The sequence below is a fragment of the Topomyia yanbarensis genome, chromosome 1 (assembly GCF_030247195.1).
Source record: "Topomyia yanbarensis strain Yona2022 chromosome 1, ASM3024719v1, whole genome shotgun sequence".
Classification (NCBI taxonomy): Eukaryota; Metazoa; Arthropoda; class Insecta; order Diptera; family Culicidae; genus Topomyia; species Topomyia yanbarensis.
In genome coordinates this window covers 121,902,797-121,920,141 of record NC_080670.1, presented here as the reverse complement: position 1 = coordinate 121,920,141, position 17,345 = coordinate 121,902,797, and the positions used below count along the sequence as shown (strand labels likewise).

General features: G+C 37.5%; 1 protein-coding gene and 1 long non-coding RNA gene across 4 annotated transcripts in view; one reads left to right on the top strand and one right to left on the bottom strand.

Moving 5' to 3' along the window:
• LOC131683578 (uncharacterized) overlaps window positions 1–17,345 on the top strand; it is a 53,243-nt gene that overhangs the window by 11,182 nt on the left and 24,716 nt on the right. The window contains exons 1-2 of one of the 3 annotated variants that reach the window (XM_058965711.1): window positions 4,395–4,559; window positions 4,620–4,710. The exons of the other annotated variants lie outside the window; for them this stretch is intronic. The gene's annotated coding sequence lies outside the window, so the exon portion shown is untranslated. Of the gene's footprint in view, window positions 1–4,394; window positions 4,560–4,619; window positions 4,711–17,345 lie in introns of those variants that run through there. 3 annotated transcript variants of the gene reach the window in all.
• LOC131683838 (uncharacterized) lies at window positions 5,749–7,828 on the bottom strand. The gene is made up of 3 exons (XR_009304580.1): window positions 7,116–7,828; window positions 6,172–7,056; window positions 5,749–6,107 (listed from the first exon to the last, which is right to left on the bottom strand). It is a non-coding gene; the product is annotated as an uncharacterized LOC131683838 (long non-coding RNA).

The window sequence follows — 17,345 nt, the reverse complement described above, 5'->3', positions numbered from 1 at the left end:
TAGAGAACAGTTGCACAAAGAGTGAAGTAAAAAAAAAGTTTACCTATCGAGCACAATTGGAATCCGTCTATGATACCTGTGTAGCAAAGCTGGATTCTAATTTTGCTCGATAGGTGGACTTTTTCTGGCTTCAAACTCTGCACACTCTTTGCGTACCTTTATACTAAGGCCTTTGGGGTTGACCTGATGTCACGACAATCTTACCCGTTTCATCTAACATCGTTTTTTTTAATTTTTTGCGAGGACAAGGGGAAGGGGAAGAGTTACCGCCAAGCTACGAAATTACCAGGGGGTATTTAGAGTTTTGTGACGAAATGCTACGATAGAGAAGGGGGTGTTAAAAAACACTCAAAAAATACTACGTCATTTATGGATGGTGGTTAATAATTTGAAAGTATTGGAAAAAAGCACGTTTTGTCTTCAACGTGCGAGTAAAGTGGGAACATTATAGACGACATGGGGGAAGATTTCAAAATCTGACTCAGTGTCGTAGATGCCAAGGCTTTGGGCGCGGCACAAAAAATTGTCATTTGGATTCCAAATATATGATCTGTGCACACTTAAAAATATTTACATCTAAAAGGAGCGTCACAATTCGCTTGAATTTAAAATCAAGAACATGCAAAAATATGCGTCGATCACAATTCCCCATCTTTTTCCACCGAATTTTACATCAAAAGAGACACAATTTTTTTTTCAATCATAACATGAAAAATTCTATTATCAGAGAGCAAAATACGTTTCAATGTTGTTTGCATCAAATATACTTTTCATTTTTTTCTAAGTGTGTGGTGATAAATCGCACACAATGAATTTCTGGACGTCCTATTCGAGTAAAAAATATAACTTCTTGTTCAAAGCAACAAAAACAACATATAAAAAATATACCTACTTCTTCAGGAACGCTTCAAGAAATTTTAAACGTGTTAATCCGCTTCAAAATAGAATAACAACTTCTCTACCTATACAAGGATCTTCTATCTCCAGCACACCATCCCACAATGGTGTGTCATCTTATGCTTCAGTGGCAGGTAACATGGCCAAAATAACGCCTACCATGCCTCTAAATTCGTTTGCACACAACGCTTCCTTTGGTCCAATGGATCTAGGTAGTGCAACGAAAAAAAAACTTGAATTTCTTGCAACAATCAATGCTACAGCGGATGATTGCAATGTTAAATTCTACCTCCATGTTTGAAGCTTTACAAACTAGATGGGAATTTGCTAACAAAGCTGTAACGAACTTAAAGTTCAATAATGACTTTAAATAATCATATAAATTTATTAAGTTGGAATGCTCGTTCATTAAAAACGTGCGAAGACGAATTTTTCAACTTCTTGAGGATTCTTAATGTGCATATAGCTGTTGTGACCGAAACTTTCAGTACACTGGCGAGCAAATTAGCAAATTCTTGAAAGGAGACTTACAAAAACTTACAAGAAATCAGTCCAAATTCTTCATAATCGGTGATTTTAACGCTAAACACCGATCCTGGAATAATGCTCAAAGCAAGTCCAACGGTAAACTACTTTTTAATGATTGCTCTACTGGTTATTATTCAATTTTGTTCCGGAATGGACCTACGTGCTATTCGTCTGTAAGGAATCCATCAACAATTGATTTGGTTTTGACAGATCAAAGTCACATTTGTAGCGAATTGTTTAAACAGCATGATTCTGATTACCTTCCAGTAACTTTTCCACTTTCTCGAGAAGCTGTTTCTAATCCCATTAGCTCAGTGTTTAATTATCACAAAGCGAATTGGGAAAGGTACAAAACTTATATTGAGAATAATTCTAATCATGATCATGTTTTACAAAATAAAGCTGACATTGGTACGGCTTTACAAAATTTGAGTGATTCTATAGTTGATGTTAGAAATTTATCAGTACCAACAACACAGAAAAAATTTAATATTCCTATTATTGACGACGGTCTTCAACTTCTTTGATTCGACGACCTTCAACTTCTTCTGATTCTCTGATTCTGATTCGCTTGAAGAATGTTCGAAGACGTCAATATCACGTTCTCGTGATCCTGATATGAAATGTATCTATCAGGATCTACAAAAAGAAATTAAGCATAGATTCATACTCTTAAGAAATGAAAATTTCGCGAAAGAGGTTGAACAAATCAAGCCAAATTCTAAACCTTTCTGGAAGCTTTCTAAGGTTCTTAAGAAACATTGTTACAACTTGGTTTACGACTTCTACGCGGACTCACACTTTAACAACGGTTTACGGTACACTTCAACACGAGCATTTGCGTCGTTTTCTGTGGTCTCCAGGAGAATTTCACTTGGGCGGACTATCAATCCTAAATACGGTGGTCTCTGGGCAAAGTAAACACTTCTAAACACAAAATAGCGGACTAATTCACTTCAAGGACGTCACTAATTATACAAAAACAGCTTATATAGACAAGACCTTACATTTTATTTAGACAGACACAAAATACTTGCGCATATTACAATTAATTCCACTTCAGCTGTGTGGAATATCGTTGCGGCCGGGACGAACGTTGGTCGACTTGCTGCTGCGATGGGTTTCCGGGGACTGGGTGGCGACGAACTGGTACTGGAACAGCAGACGAGTGTTCAGACCGGGTGCTTCCGTCGGTCGGGATCCAGATGCGGCGGCAACTCGGCCGTGTAACGTGTGTTCTGCGTTTCTAAAATGGTCCGGGAGTGGTACAATGGCTCTACACTTTCGCGAATTACTTCGCGCACTTTTCGACACATATTGTGGCATCATTTGACCAATAGTGCACTCGCGTCGCTTGTGGTTTTTTTCTGGCCTTTGCCAGCAAAACACTATACTGGGATCCTAAACCGTACCGAAAAATAACGGGTGGATCGTTCTTCGGATCTGTCTGATCCCACTTTTTGCGCAAACTACAAAACGGATGAAACGCACAGTCTCGGTATTGCGATGGGACGACGCTGCCGCGGTTCTTCACTCCACGGACCGAACTTCTTAATTCTTCTTGTTTTCGACGCGGGAAGCCCTTTTTATCTCCCCCGTGCCCCGGAAACCATCTCCACTCGCGATCGATGACATTTTTTCGTATACAGCGTAGCAGGGGAAAACGTTGTTTACAAACATGTATGGGTTGGTGCCCCGATAAAAAGATTATTTGAATTTTTAGATCGGATTGGTTGCATGCATAACCTTTACATTGTATAATTTTCACAAAATAAACAAATGAACAAAAAATGTAAATAAACTATCTGACATATAATATAAATAATTGAGTAAATAAATGGTGTAAATAAATCAATATGGAATAAATAAATAAGTAACAGGGAAATAAATAAATAACAAGCAAATAAATAAATAAATAAATAAATACTGACGGGCACCAACCGAAGACTACTAAACATGAAATAAACATCCTTCAAACATGTAAACATGGAAGCTATGACATTTATTTCACATTTAGACATTTACTGACAATATTTACAAATATAACAAAATTTCTAGGGGTCTATATTAAGCTGGCCCAGGGACCACGGATTTATTGTGACCAACGAAACACAGGTCACAATCTTCCCGGAGTCGGGGTAAAAAAACGAAGTGTTTTTTTTCATCCTGTACTGCCGACGTTGAATGCGACTACTTCTCCTCCAATGTCAGTTTTAACTTGTAAAATGATTTTTCCAAAGGCCAGAGGATCTCTTTCCTACGAGTTACGCGACTTTAGAGGAGTGAGCCTGTCCACTCTCTGTCACGGACAATATGCAGGGATAAATGTCAAAATCGGAAAGAATAGTACCTTCAATCAAACATCAAACGTCCTGCCAAGTGTCAATATCGCGATTTTTTGTTGCGTCAGATTAAAGGTTTCAGCCATCATCACAAGCGTTGAACGAAATCACAAACTAGTTTATCCTGTCAAAACCAGTTTTGACCACAATTAATGCAATCTACAGTGTTTACTATGAGTACGGAGATCAGATCAACTTGTTCATCTCCGCCACTCCATGTACTGTCTCAAGTATCTACTTGGACCACAGAATTTTCACAAACTTTTTCATTCATTCTATGCCTTTCATTCTCCCCCACAATCACTCAAATCCTCGTATACACTCTCACACACTCTACTTTTATTAACCTATTCACGGTACAACTAAATCTAGGGCGCCCTATAACTAATAATCAGCTGTAACTCTCACTCGAGAGTCAGCGATTTGAGTAAAATCGAATGAGTAACTCGATACGGTATTTTCCAAATTCCAACCGGTTCACGATTGAAATTTTTCACTGGAAAATACCCAGAGTTAACTCATTCGAACTAAACGTAACAATATCGCACAGATCTACGCACACATACCCACATTACCTTTTAAACGGAATGCGGAATCAAATCTTACTCGAATGCTCGATTTTAGCAGTGCTCGATCTACTCGATTGGCCCGATTGACTTTATGACGTTTAATTTTCGCCTGCGCCAAGTATGTGGTAGTATTCGTACAGTGTGGGCTCTGTTTCGGCCATTTTGTTCGCAACGCAAAAAGTGTTGTGCTTCGTTTGCCTCCGCGTCGTTTTGAATAAAGCAGGTAAGTTTTTTAATATTAATATATATTTTTATTTTTTATATACATTTCGTATTTTTTCAGCACCTTATAGAAGCTGAAAAATTCGTCGAAAGTACGACCACCTCAGCTGGCCGGATTGACGGGGATTCGGAAGTATCGGACCAGGATCCAGGTAAAATTTTCAATGAAAAACGACAATAGTTTCGCCAGAGTAAAGTAGGTAACAAATGCAATTCTGTGTCAATGTAGAGTTTCTCCATTCCTTGGAATATTGCATGCCCATATACATTTTCACGGCTCGCAGTTGCTCTTTCGGGGGAATGTTTTTCAACTAGAACACAAACCAGCATTGGTCGGCAATAAGAGACATTCCTGATCCCAGATAATGTTCTTCATGGGGTAATGTGCTGCATATAATTGTCAGTTAGTGAGATGTCAGATAATTAGCATTTTGTCTACAATATGTATTGGAATTTGTTTGAATTTAATTTGAAACACTACATGAAATGCTTTTTAATGGATTTTCATGTGAAATTCAAAGGGAAATCATTTCTTTTACTTTTCAACATGAGAACGCACATGAAAGATGTTTAATTGCATATGTTTTTATCGTGTCGATGTAATGTAATGTACATATACAGGGCCAATCTGATTTTACAACGCACACTCAAAAAATATTGCACATTAAAGCTACGTGAAAAGTGATGTGGTTATTTTCCACTCTACTTTTCGCGTAAATTTTACATGACTACCCTATAATCTGTATCTAGTACATAATCCAATAAAAGTTACGTGCTCTTCAGATAACTTCCAGTGGATTTCCATATTACAACCACCTGCTAATAAGATGGTAGTTATTATAAAGTCTACCAGATTCTATATGTTGTTGAGTTGATTTTTATACTGTATATCATTAGGTCTTACTTGAAAGCGTTAATGACAATCAGTGAAATTTCACGTAACATTTATTTGGTAAACAAGTAATTATTATTTAAGTATTTGGTGGCATCTACAATCCTCAAAATCAAGGGTTTCTTGATAAAGTATACATAATTGGATGATTCAAAAGGAATAATATGATATGTTTAAATAGAATAGTAGTGTATGTCCATTGATTAGAAACATTTTATTTTGTATTTCTTATAACCTTAAGTTAATCAGTTACACTAAATTACTATATTCCGGCTCAAAAATTAACATCTAACGGTATTTGAAGGCAATAGAAGAGAAGAAATTTCGACGACAAATCATTTCCAGGATTATTTAGCACAGGCGAGTTGAGGGAAAACAGTATCGTTAACGACCTATTTTTGCAAATCATGCATCACTTGCCGAACTAAACAAATATATACTTGTCCCAGCTAATCCGAGTCATTGCTGTTGGCTGGACATGATATTCGGCCAGTGAGTACACTTCTTCACCACTGGGCTTGGATTAAGGCGCTCCTTGTAGTATTGGAACAACGAACGTCGACCGATTATGACACTCGACGGAAGTACTTTTTCGAAGTCCTTTTCGTCCAAGGTTTGAGGGTTTCCCATCTCAGCGTCATCATCTACTTCTTCATTCTACAAGAAAAAAGGAAAATTTTGTCTTCATAAAATACTTGATATAAAACTAGCTTACGCTTACGATTATGTGATTATTTTCCACTCTACATTTCACGTAGTTTTTATATGGCTGTCATATAATCTGCATCTAATACATAATCCAGCATAATTTATGTGTTTTCTCAAATAACATTCAAAGGATTTTCAGATTACAATCACCTGCTAATAAGATGGTAGTTAGTGTCAAGTCTGTTAGATGTTATATGCTGTGGACTTGATATTTATAGGGTAATTCGTTAGAAGTTATTTTATGAACAGTCTAGTGATCAATGGAAGTTCACATAACATTTACCTGCCAGGAAAATAATTATTGCTTTAGTATTTGGCAATGTCTATAATTCGCGATACCAATTTTTTTAAAAGATTTTTAGATAAAATTTACCTATGAAATATATAAAAGGAAAAATGTGATATGTTTTGAATAGATTATATGTTTACTTTGTACTCCTTATCGCTTTTAATCCAAAATTATTTCTTCCTCTTAATTATATATTCTTATTAAAATCAGTAGAACACAATCTTCAGTACCCGAGACAATTTAAATGAATGTTTAAAATAGATTAATAACTAGCAACTTTTAGTCGTTATCGTCATAATCGAAAAAATAGTATAAGTTCGTAAATTAAATTTTGTACTTGTTTTTAAGATCTATCATTATTGCATGTACTTCACTGGTTTTCGAAAAAAATCTGTAGTTTGTTTTCTATTTATTTATAAATTTAGCTCGTCACATCATCACGTGTAAATATGTACTGCGCATTCCAAGTCGCTGGGTACGATTTCCAGCCAATAATTTGAGTAGACATGAAATAGACCAACAGGATTTCAATCGAAGCACGGCTTGTTGTGACGTAGAAACGAACGTTCGAGAGGCTTTATTCATAGCGTTAACATCCAATTCTTACTTCTATAAAAAGCAAAAGATTACGCCTTAGAATTTTAAAATGTAACATTGAAAGAACTTACGTGATGCGGATAGATATATCAAGTGATAGTAGAAATAATCAACGAATTGTACCAACGCCAGCTTAGCTTTTTCCACCAATCATCATCAAATCAAACGAGTTGTCCTATGCATCTTCCTACTGTTGCGTGCCTATCTGCTCAAGATATTTATCCATTGCTTGTTTCGATGTACCTGATTTTGTATTAATCCGGGATGATCTAACGGCAACGTCTTTCTATTATGCTTCAGCCGCTTGCTCCAGGATTGTTTCTTACATGCCCGTTCAAGTTGTACCACACCAAACCATTTTGAAGTCCCTTCGTATTTCAGCAACCTGGAAGCGTGCATTTTTAAAGGGAAAGTATTGATTCAGTTTGTAAATAGCGAAAAGAAAACGTAAACACATAGTAGATACTCCAGAGTCCATAGTAAAAAGGGCACATTCTACCATATCTAGACAAACATGTCAAATGGTCCTAAGTGCAAATGAGATCGTCTATTTACTTTCTCATCTGATTATTACGCCGTTATCTGTTTTATCTTTAATTCCACTATTGTTTCAGTATATATCTGAATACTTCGATGTCGAGTAGCAGTTGAAAATCGAAATAGTGAACTAGCGTCTTTCATTTTTCTCCTATTTTTGGAGTGCGTGGCCAAAGCGCAACTAGTACACATTATAAGCATGATAATGCTCTTAAATGTAGACAAGATGTGCATTAGACCGCATTTACGTTACGTATTCGGAAAGTAGAAGAAAAAAAGAAATGCAGAAGTTCGCTGTATTGATTTTCATGTACAATCAAAATATTATGTTATATAAGAGTTAAGGAGCAAACGTGCTTGTGACTGAGTTAAGAAAAAGCAAACAAGGAGACTCTCAGTTGCCCTTATGACCTTTTCACAGATTTCCTGAGCGTTTTTTCAAAACGTCATATCTGCAATGAGTTACTCTCTTTGTTTACTTTGTCTTCTGTTAATAATTCGGTCACTATAACATTTATTTCTCAACTCTTTGCATAATGTGCTAGTTTAAACCACCGTCTTTCGATCTGTACTGTAAAATAAGTGAAAAGTGTTATAGTGACACCGTAAAAATCGAAAGAGAAAGTAAGCAAATAGAGTAACTCATTGCAGATATGACGTTTTGAAAAAACGCTTAAGATTTTTGTTTTCAATATTGAAAATCTCATTGCTTTTGTCGATTAAGAACCCATTTCTTCATCCTCGCTTAACATTTAAAGCAAGTTTATCGGTGCGTTAAACCTGGTTTTAAAGTTATACGAGAGTGAAAAAATCGACCCCAAAAGTACCGGGAGAAGCTGTAAGTAGCAAACAGTGAGCAATTTGTCCGTGTATTCTCTTCTCTTTTTTTGTAGCAAACCGTAGTGAAAATGAGCAACCCAATCTAGTCATTCGAAAATCGATTCGGAATCCTGAATGGGTTCCATACCAAATGCAACAATTGATTGAGCCGGAATTGGCTTTAGCATTTGAACTGGAATTCATTCAGGACTTTGAACCGGTTCCGGAATAGGTAAGACCGGGAAGTTTTATTTGCTCCGGTGCAACTGGGAGAACGAAGTGTGTACCAGAACAAATCCAATGAATGCTTTTATCCACAGGCTAATTATTCTTGGTGAGATATTATCATCTAAAGATATCTTGTGTTTTCCTGTCAGTTTGCTGAAGTTGGTAGAAGTTGAAATTCTGCAACTTTTTTTGTGAAATCAACCATTAATAATTTTGCTCTTGCTAATAAATTACCTGAATCAATTATCCGGAAGCGCTCTGGCCACGTCGCTTAATTTCTTTCAATATTCTACAGTACTTGCTGTTGTGTGCTTTACGCCATCTTGAGTTTTAAATTTTTCACATCGGAAATTCACGTAGGTTGTTTGACTTTTGCAAAAATCACATAAATTGTACATGTTGACCTAATTGATTTCAGATGATATTCACTTGAAATTCGTCGTTGCCATATGAAACATTGAGATTGGCATCGAAAATCAATCTACAGGACTTTTCACGTAATTTGAACGTTATGATTTTTTTGAGTGTAGGTATAATTACACACCGAGGAAAAATAACTATTGAAATCTATAAGAATCGCTTATGACTTTGCGCCACAAGTATCTCATATGAAAATTATAAGTTTGTCTTATGGTTTAACGAGGAAAATGGCCATCAAATCACTTACGGATTTCATAAGAAATACTTATGAAATTCCTTGGACATTCTTATGACCTTTATACGAATATGATTATATTAATCATCGCATTAAGATATAAATTTAAAAGAGAATTATTATGAGATTCGTGTATGCGATATATGCACCTGATAGGAAAAATAAATAAGAAAACATTTTTTATTCATTTCTACACATGTATTTTCTTAAATTAGATGAAAATAAACATAACCACACTTATATTTAGAAGGCTCCAGTTAAAAAAATCACTTGTTATGATGCTAGATGTTTCCTCGAAATTGGCTAAACACCTACGGTTGAAACTTCTGCTATTTCACTACATTGAGATGCTGCAAAATAATAACATAAATAATTGAAACAATAATCAATAAACAAAAAATAACTTACATTTATTTGCTACTAATTGGAAGCAGAGCACCAGACTAAAACTAAATCCAACAATGTTGTCACTTGTCTGGCCTTATGGCATTTTCACAATAACATTTTTATAATAATCTTAAGACACGTGTATGAATTCTATAAGGCGAACTTATGAAATTCATATACATGCTTATGTAATGCATAAGCGTGTAATGGAATCAAAATTGTACTGGTTCATAAGTCGAGACTTATGAAATTCTTAAGTACTTTTTCCTCGGTGCAGGTAGTGGAAGTCTACGATTGGCAAACAGATTCTATTTTATAATCAAAGTAGAGAATCCAGAGACTATATTGAAAAGGGCATATGCGGGCACAAAAATCTAGAACATATATTAAGCTCACATTTAATTTTTGTAAAAGACAAAAGCTTATATATTTTTATTGATTAGCAGTATTCAAACTTTTGATGCTGATTGCGTATGGCGAATCTGTAATTCTAAACCAGATCAAGGAAAAAACGCATTCACTGCCGTTTTCGTACCTTTTACCGATCCAAGTTGAAAATATAGGGAAAACCCATATCGAAAATTTTACTAATAAAGCGATTTATCTAAAGGCCAATTTCTTCACTTGGATGAAAAGCGGTTTTCGAAAGAAATTGGCCGTAAACGTATTTGGTTAATCAGTTTCTATGGAGAGATGACATCATTAAAACAATCTTCAAATGTTCAATAGCTATCACAGAATGCAAAAATTACAATTTAAATACACCATACATCCTGGTGCAGGTTTTTGTGTAATCACCAATTAATTGCCAATAATTTTCTACTGTTAGTAAAATACCCACATTCATTATCCGATAGCGCCTTGCTAACAATTCTCGGTAATAGTGGTTCTATTGTGGACAAGGTTTTTCCGGAATGCTCTTGCTGGACAATACCGTCGACTTGTAGATGTGAATGCGTGTGCAACATACTTCCTTAAAAAATGAATAAGTACATTAATAAACGAATGTGTGAAATATTCTACAATGCTTGCGCTCTTATGCTGTACGCCATCTTGAAATTTGAATTTTTCACATCGGAAATTCAGGTACCTTTTCTGACTGTTGCAAAAATCACATAAATTGTACGTGTTGATCTAATTGATTTAAGGGGATTTTCACTTAATAGTCATCGATGTCATATGAATCATTGAGGTTGACGCTTAAAATCAATCTGCAGGATTTTTCACGTAATTTGAATGTGAGGTATTTTTTGAGTGTACAATGGGGCCAATCTGGCCACAAAATTAGATTTCACTTAATTCTTTTGACTTTCGGTGTAGTATAACAACTGAACAGTATTTTTTGTGAGGTATACAAGTAGAAGCAATATGCGCATTCAAACGAAATAAAATAGTATCAATTTTCAAAATAGGATTACAATTAATCTGGTAAAACCTTCTTTAAAAAATTTCTCAATATTTACATTTTGCAGATAGGACCTTTTAAAATGTTTGGCTAGAATTATCAATCAAACCTCACATCTTATTCATTGCCTACAACTAAAATATTGTCTAATTACGGTTTTATTTGAAGTGGGAAATAAGTTTACGGTTTTGTTGGACGAGTTATGATTGTTGGTTTAGTTAATCCCTAGATATTCGGTGGAGATAACGGTGCTGAATTTTTTCCACAGAATTTACTCCTGTAAGTAAAAGCTTTGATTATCAAAACAATGCAACGATACAATCTGCTAAAACAAGTCCCTATAAATTAAATTCAGAGCTTCCAACAGGAGGTTCAAGAACATAAAATATATGTTCAAAATTTTCTGTATTACCGAAGGACGATTGTAATGTAATCAATCCAAATTTTTTGCCGAGATGGACCTTGAATAATTGAATACGTTGCGAAGGTCAACTCTCCTAATAGAACTTTTACATTAAAATTTGTTATATCACATACATAGAGTCTGCACTAAAAATTCGAAATTGGAACAATAAACGTGAGTGGTTACTAAAAAAAACCAGGATTCTTCACATAAAAGCACCGTTAATGTTTAGTAGCACTTGATATATAATTGTTTCCTGGAATTTACGTCCAGCAGGTAGTCTACGAATGTACAACTTTCTACTGTCCCTTGGATATGGATAAAAGTACATCTACGAAAAGCAGAATGTTTAATTATTTAGGATTAATTGGTCGACTTTTAAACATTGTGTTAAGCTGAGAACGCGCGCGGTTTGGCGCACCCAAGTTAATCTTATGCCGTTTTCGGGGGAGTTGCTTATCTCCTCTTACGGCCATTACATCATATAATGGGTATACTCAATACGAATAACTTTGAATATGATATGACACCCAATTATTTGACAACCATAAAATTTTGTGACTTATAAATGTCATAACATAATATTCTGTATTGAATAACATATCACGTTGGTGATAGGGCAGTTTAAATACGACCAAGTTCCCTTAATAAGGTACGGTAATTGCCTAGTTTAGAGACTAGTGAAACAGGTTCATTTTTGATGCGGTTTTTTGTCAAATTGACGTATTTTGGTATAAATAAACCGAATATGCATAACATAGTGTTCTGCTTAGTGATGTTATGCAGCAAAACCACTAGTTCGGTGTGGCCTGGCCGCATGGCCAAGGCCAAGGATCCGAGGCGGTGCAATGCCGCTGAGTATCTGCCAGATGAGCTGAAGGCAAACTCACATTCGGATGTGCAAGGAAACCTGCGATCCACTCATTTGGTCGGTTTACTCAAACATAGGGCCTATGGCTAGTTCTAAGCCAACTTAGTGGCAATGAAATCGGGCGCCCGTATAAGAGCGATGTGGCTTAATAAACAAAATACTACGGCCTAATGTGCCTACGCTTCTTCGCTTATGTGTGCTGTCCGACTTCGCTGCCGCCCAATCGACTTGCTACTACTCATAGCATAGGATGTTTGAGTAAACTGGGTAAACGAGTGAATCACTAGTTTGTTTGCACTTCCGACGGCGGATTCGACTACTCGTACGGTGCATTCACCGCGGATTTGCGTCGCTTCGGATCCCTGTTCTCGGCAAAGCGCATCTCACTGTCGTTGCTGCATAACATCCATGACAGATCACTGTCCTTGTTACTAGCGTTATAAGGCACTACCAAATACATATTTGTATTTAGTGCTACTTTTTCTCCAGTTAAATCACCTTTAATGAAACATTTTCAATTTCTGCTTCGAGATTCAGTCTTCATGCCAAGATACACCAATTTAGCCAAAAACCTCATTCAAAACAGATCTCGTTCACAAAAGACTCTTGTCTCAACTAGACAATTACCTAAGCTACTGCACAAATAACAATACAAGACTTCTATGAAACCTTTTTTTCTTCTTGTTTATTTGACACGGCTCAATGCGTCAGCATAACTGAGCCGTGGGTCTTTTATTATTCTTACAATATGGAAGAATTAAAATTAACCTTCATGTGTGCATCGCGTCTTGTTGACGCAGCTGGTTGCTGCATGTTGCGATCCTCTTAATTGGTGGTGAAATATCAGGTGCGTTATCTGCCGCACTTTGGGGGTCATTCTGTCCGTCTTCTCTCGCATTTTCGTTCACGTCCATGTCGTCATTCATGATGCTCACTGGCAGATGTTTTTGTTTGTTTCTTGTTCTTATGGGTCGCTGTTGTAAATTCTTCTTCATCGGTATTTGATTCTTTATTGGTGGTGTTGGTTGTTGATTTGGAGGTATTTGGTGTAATTGTTGTTACTTCGTTGTTGGTAATGGTAGATGGTTTAGTGGTACTGGGTTCGATCGTTGATGAGCTGGTGTTTGTTGCTGCCTGGTCTGCAGTAGTTGGCTTAACGACCGGTTGTAGTTTAGTAACGACGGTTGTATATCGGCTGTGGTCGTAACAGGTGGAAGTTCCTTAGTAGCCACTGCGCAAGGTTTTCCGTGGTGTAGCGGGCGATCACAGTATTGGCACGTAGGAGTCTTCAACGTGACCAGTGTTAGTTGAGAATATGTAACACCTTGGTCTTTAAGTTTGTTTAGGTTTTCTGCTTGGGAGTGTCAAGTAAGAGGGAATTGATTTTGTCGGACGCACACTCACCACATGAACGCGGTTGCGAAGTCCTGGGAAGAAGTTACTCTTTAACACACTTCAACACCTCTCCGTATTTTTACATGAGTTGTTTGATAGCAGCGGAACTAGTACGTGGTGCCAAGTCGTGTAGTTTTATTTTAATACTGTAATGTATCTATCAATCAATCTATATATAAAAGTCAATGTTTGTATGTATATGATTTATGGACTCCAGACGGCTGAGCCGATTGCCATAAAAATTAATACATAGTAGGCATTTGTGATGGGGCGTGTTTGTTTACAATTGGTTAGGGATTGTCCGCTTTCCAGATGGCGCTTCGGAACAAATTGTGTTTTCCTTCTATTCGGTTGAAAGTCGCAGCAACGCGCGATGGGTATCAACTAGTTATCTATATATGTTGGGATGCTGTATAAAATGTCATTACATTCGACAACGTGTTTCAAGTTTTTCTGCGAAGCAAATGATTCTGCTTGACTAATGTTTTTGAATATAATCAGTACCGCATGACTTAAATGGTGGAATTGAACAGCATTAACTTCTGCTACGTTGAGCTTCCCATTCACCTTCAACATTTACTCCACTTCACGAATGGATCATCTTATCGGACATTTCGAGAAGTCAACAGCAACACAATTTGTCCGCAACGGGGTATAAACTTGCATTGCATTGTCACTCATTGTTTGTTCACATTTCACACACTGGATGGAAAGAATTAATTTTTGCCTTTGCAAGTGTACAAAGCAGGGCACCTGTAAGTTTTATTACTTGCCTTGCTACACGGCTACTGGCACCAGTGCTAGTGCCAGTAGCCGTGTTAGTTCTCTCTGCAATCAGATGATGATACTGTGCGCTAGGTAACATCATGCGGTACGGAGGTTGACTTCTGGCTAATAGAACAATTTGCGTTCAGTAAAATGAGATTGAACGATAACAACGATTCATTCTGCTCTTAGATGTTCTATGCTGCACCATCGCTACAACGTGCGCAGTGTGAACCATATACCGAAAGTAACGGGAAATCACTGGAATGTTAATTTAGTCGGGATTGTTTGGCGACACGTTTGTCGATTTTTCCAATAATAGTGGTGCTCGAAAGAAGTCCCGGACCGTTTTTTTTTTCTTACCAAACTTGCCAATTTCTTTTATATAAATAAGTTTATTTAGGCCCAAATACGGTAGCTTAACGAGGCCGATAATTCATTTTTAAGGTACATCGCACGTGTTAGTGGGGGAAGAGAAAGCCATATTTAGGGGCGGCTTACTCCCCTCTTATGTTAGTAAAGGAAAAAGGTAGGAAGTGGGATACATATTGTAAAATTTCGTAAAATTGACATTCTCGTTAGCTGGTTGATGATTGTGGGGGATATGCACACTTTATTGTAGTGGTTTCCATCCTGTAATCGCAGGGGCGAGGGGAGGGTCGATATTTTGGATGATTATTGGCACTCCGATGCTGTCATGATGTTCTTGTGACATGTGTCATGATGTTCTGGATGGACGGTTATCAAGAAAGGTATGCATCGTAGACTCGTGAAGCAATGGCATATTGTAGATACAGAGAGAGGTTGACGAGGTTCTACTGTGAATGAGAGGGGAAAATGTATTAAACTTGGACATCAATAGTTTTCAAAAAGGTGTAGATAAGAAAAATGTAGGGGTGGTCACGGCTTGCCAGGACTTCCCGGACTGGCACATAGGGTGATCTACCTCGGGACCGAAGGGAATCTATTAGTTGGGACCTGGCAACACGGTACTCTGCGCACAGCCAAACAACATGCTCGATGTCATGATAGCCGTTTTCACAAACACAATGATTACTGTCAGCAAGCCCTATATGACGGAGATGCGCATCAAACGAGTAATAGTTGGACATGAGCCTTGATATCGTACGAATAAAGGCCCACATCCAAGCCCTTAAACCAAGCATTAGTTGATACCTTCGGGATAATAGAATGTAGCCACGGTCCCAGACGCCCATTGCTCCATGAAGTTTGCAAACTTTCGAGCGTCCTCTGACGAGAGATACTGAAAAATTCATTGAAGCAAATTGGTCTTTCGTAAGTGTCGCTTTCTAATGCGCCCACCTTGGCTAAAGAGTCCGCCGGGCAGGGTGTCAATGATCCCGAGAATATACTGAATGGCAGCTAATTCTGCAACGTAAATTGAAGCATTGAAGTTTGAATGAGGCAGCAAGATTTTCGTTCAAGATACCGAAGCCTGTGGACCCGTCGAGAATTGATCCGTCAGTGTAGAACATTTTGGCGCAGTCGACTTGATGGTATATATTATTGAAAATATTTGGGACCACTTGTGGGCGAATGTGATCCGGGATTCCACAAATCTCTTCCTTCATGGATGTGTCGAAAAATACAGTTGGAGCAGAAGTATCTAAAAGATGAGCGCGGTTAACGTTATACAAAGATGAATTGATGTTCTGTGCCATGTAATCAAAGTACAAGGACATGAATCGGGTCTGAAAATTAAGCTCGACAAGCCTTTCGAAATTTGCAATCACCAATGGGTTCAAAATATCGCATCGAATGATACGAGAGGTCCCAAAATCGATTTTTTTAGTGGAAGGACGCCCGCCAGCACTTCTAAACTATGGGTCGAGTGCATGCAACCCAAGGCAATACGCAAACAGCGATACTGGATTCTCTCTAGTTTAATGAAATGTATGCTAGCAACTGAGCAAAAGCAGAAAAATCCGTACTCCATCACTGATAATATCGTTGTTTGGTACAGCCTGATTAGGTCTCCTGGGTGGGCACCCCACCATGTTCCGGTTATTGTACGTAGAAAGTTGATCCCTTGTTGGCACTTCTGTTTCAGATACCTAATGTGACATCCCCAGGTACCTTTAGAGTCGAACCAGACCCCGAGATATTTGAATGTTGAAACCTGAGACATAGTTTTATCTATTAACTGAAGCTGTAGTTTCGCTGGTTCACGCTTCCTTGAAAATACGACTAGCTCAGTTTTCTCCGTAGAGAACTCGATACCCAGCTGGAGAGCCCAAGCAGACAAATTGTCCAAGGTATTTTACAGTGGTCCTTGCAAGTCGACGGCCTTGGGACCTGTAATAGAGACCACACCGTCATCTGCAAGTTGCTTTAGCGTGCAGGAATTGACGAGACATTCGTCAATGTCATTCACGTAAAAATTGTAGAGAAGAGGGCTTAGACATGAGCCCTGCATTTGTATTTCAGACAACAGGTTTAGAAAAAAGTTATTTAAAATTGATGAAAGACCATGCTGGTGCAACTTCTCATAAAGAATGTTGATAGAAACTGAATCGAAAGCCCCCGTAAAATCCAAGATTACTGATGCCATTTGCTCTTTGTTAGCATATGCCATTTGAATTTCTGTTGAGAGCAACGCAAGGCCTTTGCGGAATCCAAATTGTGTATCTGACAGTAAGCCATTTGGTTCGACTCAATTGTCGAGGCGAAACAAGATCATTTTCTCGAATAACTTCCGGATACAGAGCATTGAAATCGGTCGATACGAGTTGTGGTCGGAGGCTGGTTTTCCTGGTTTTTTGATGGCGATGACACTCACTTGTCTCCAATCATGTGGGACAATGTTACCCTCAAG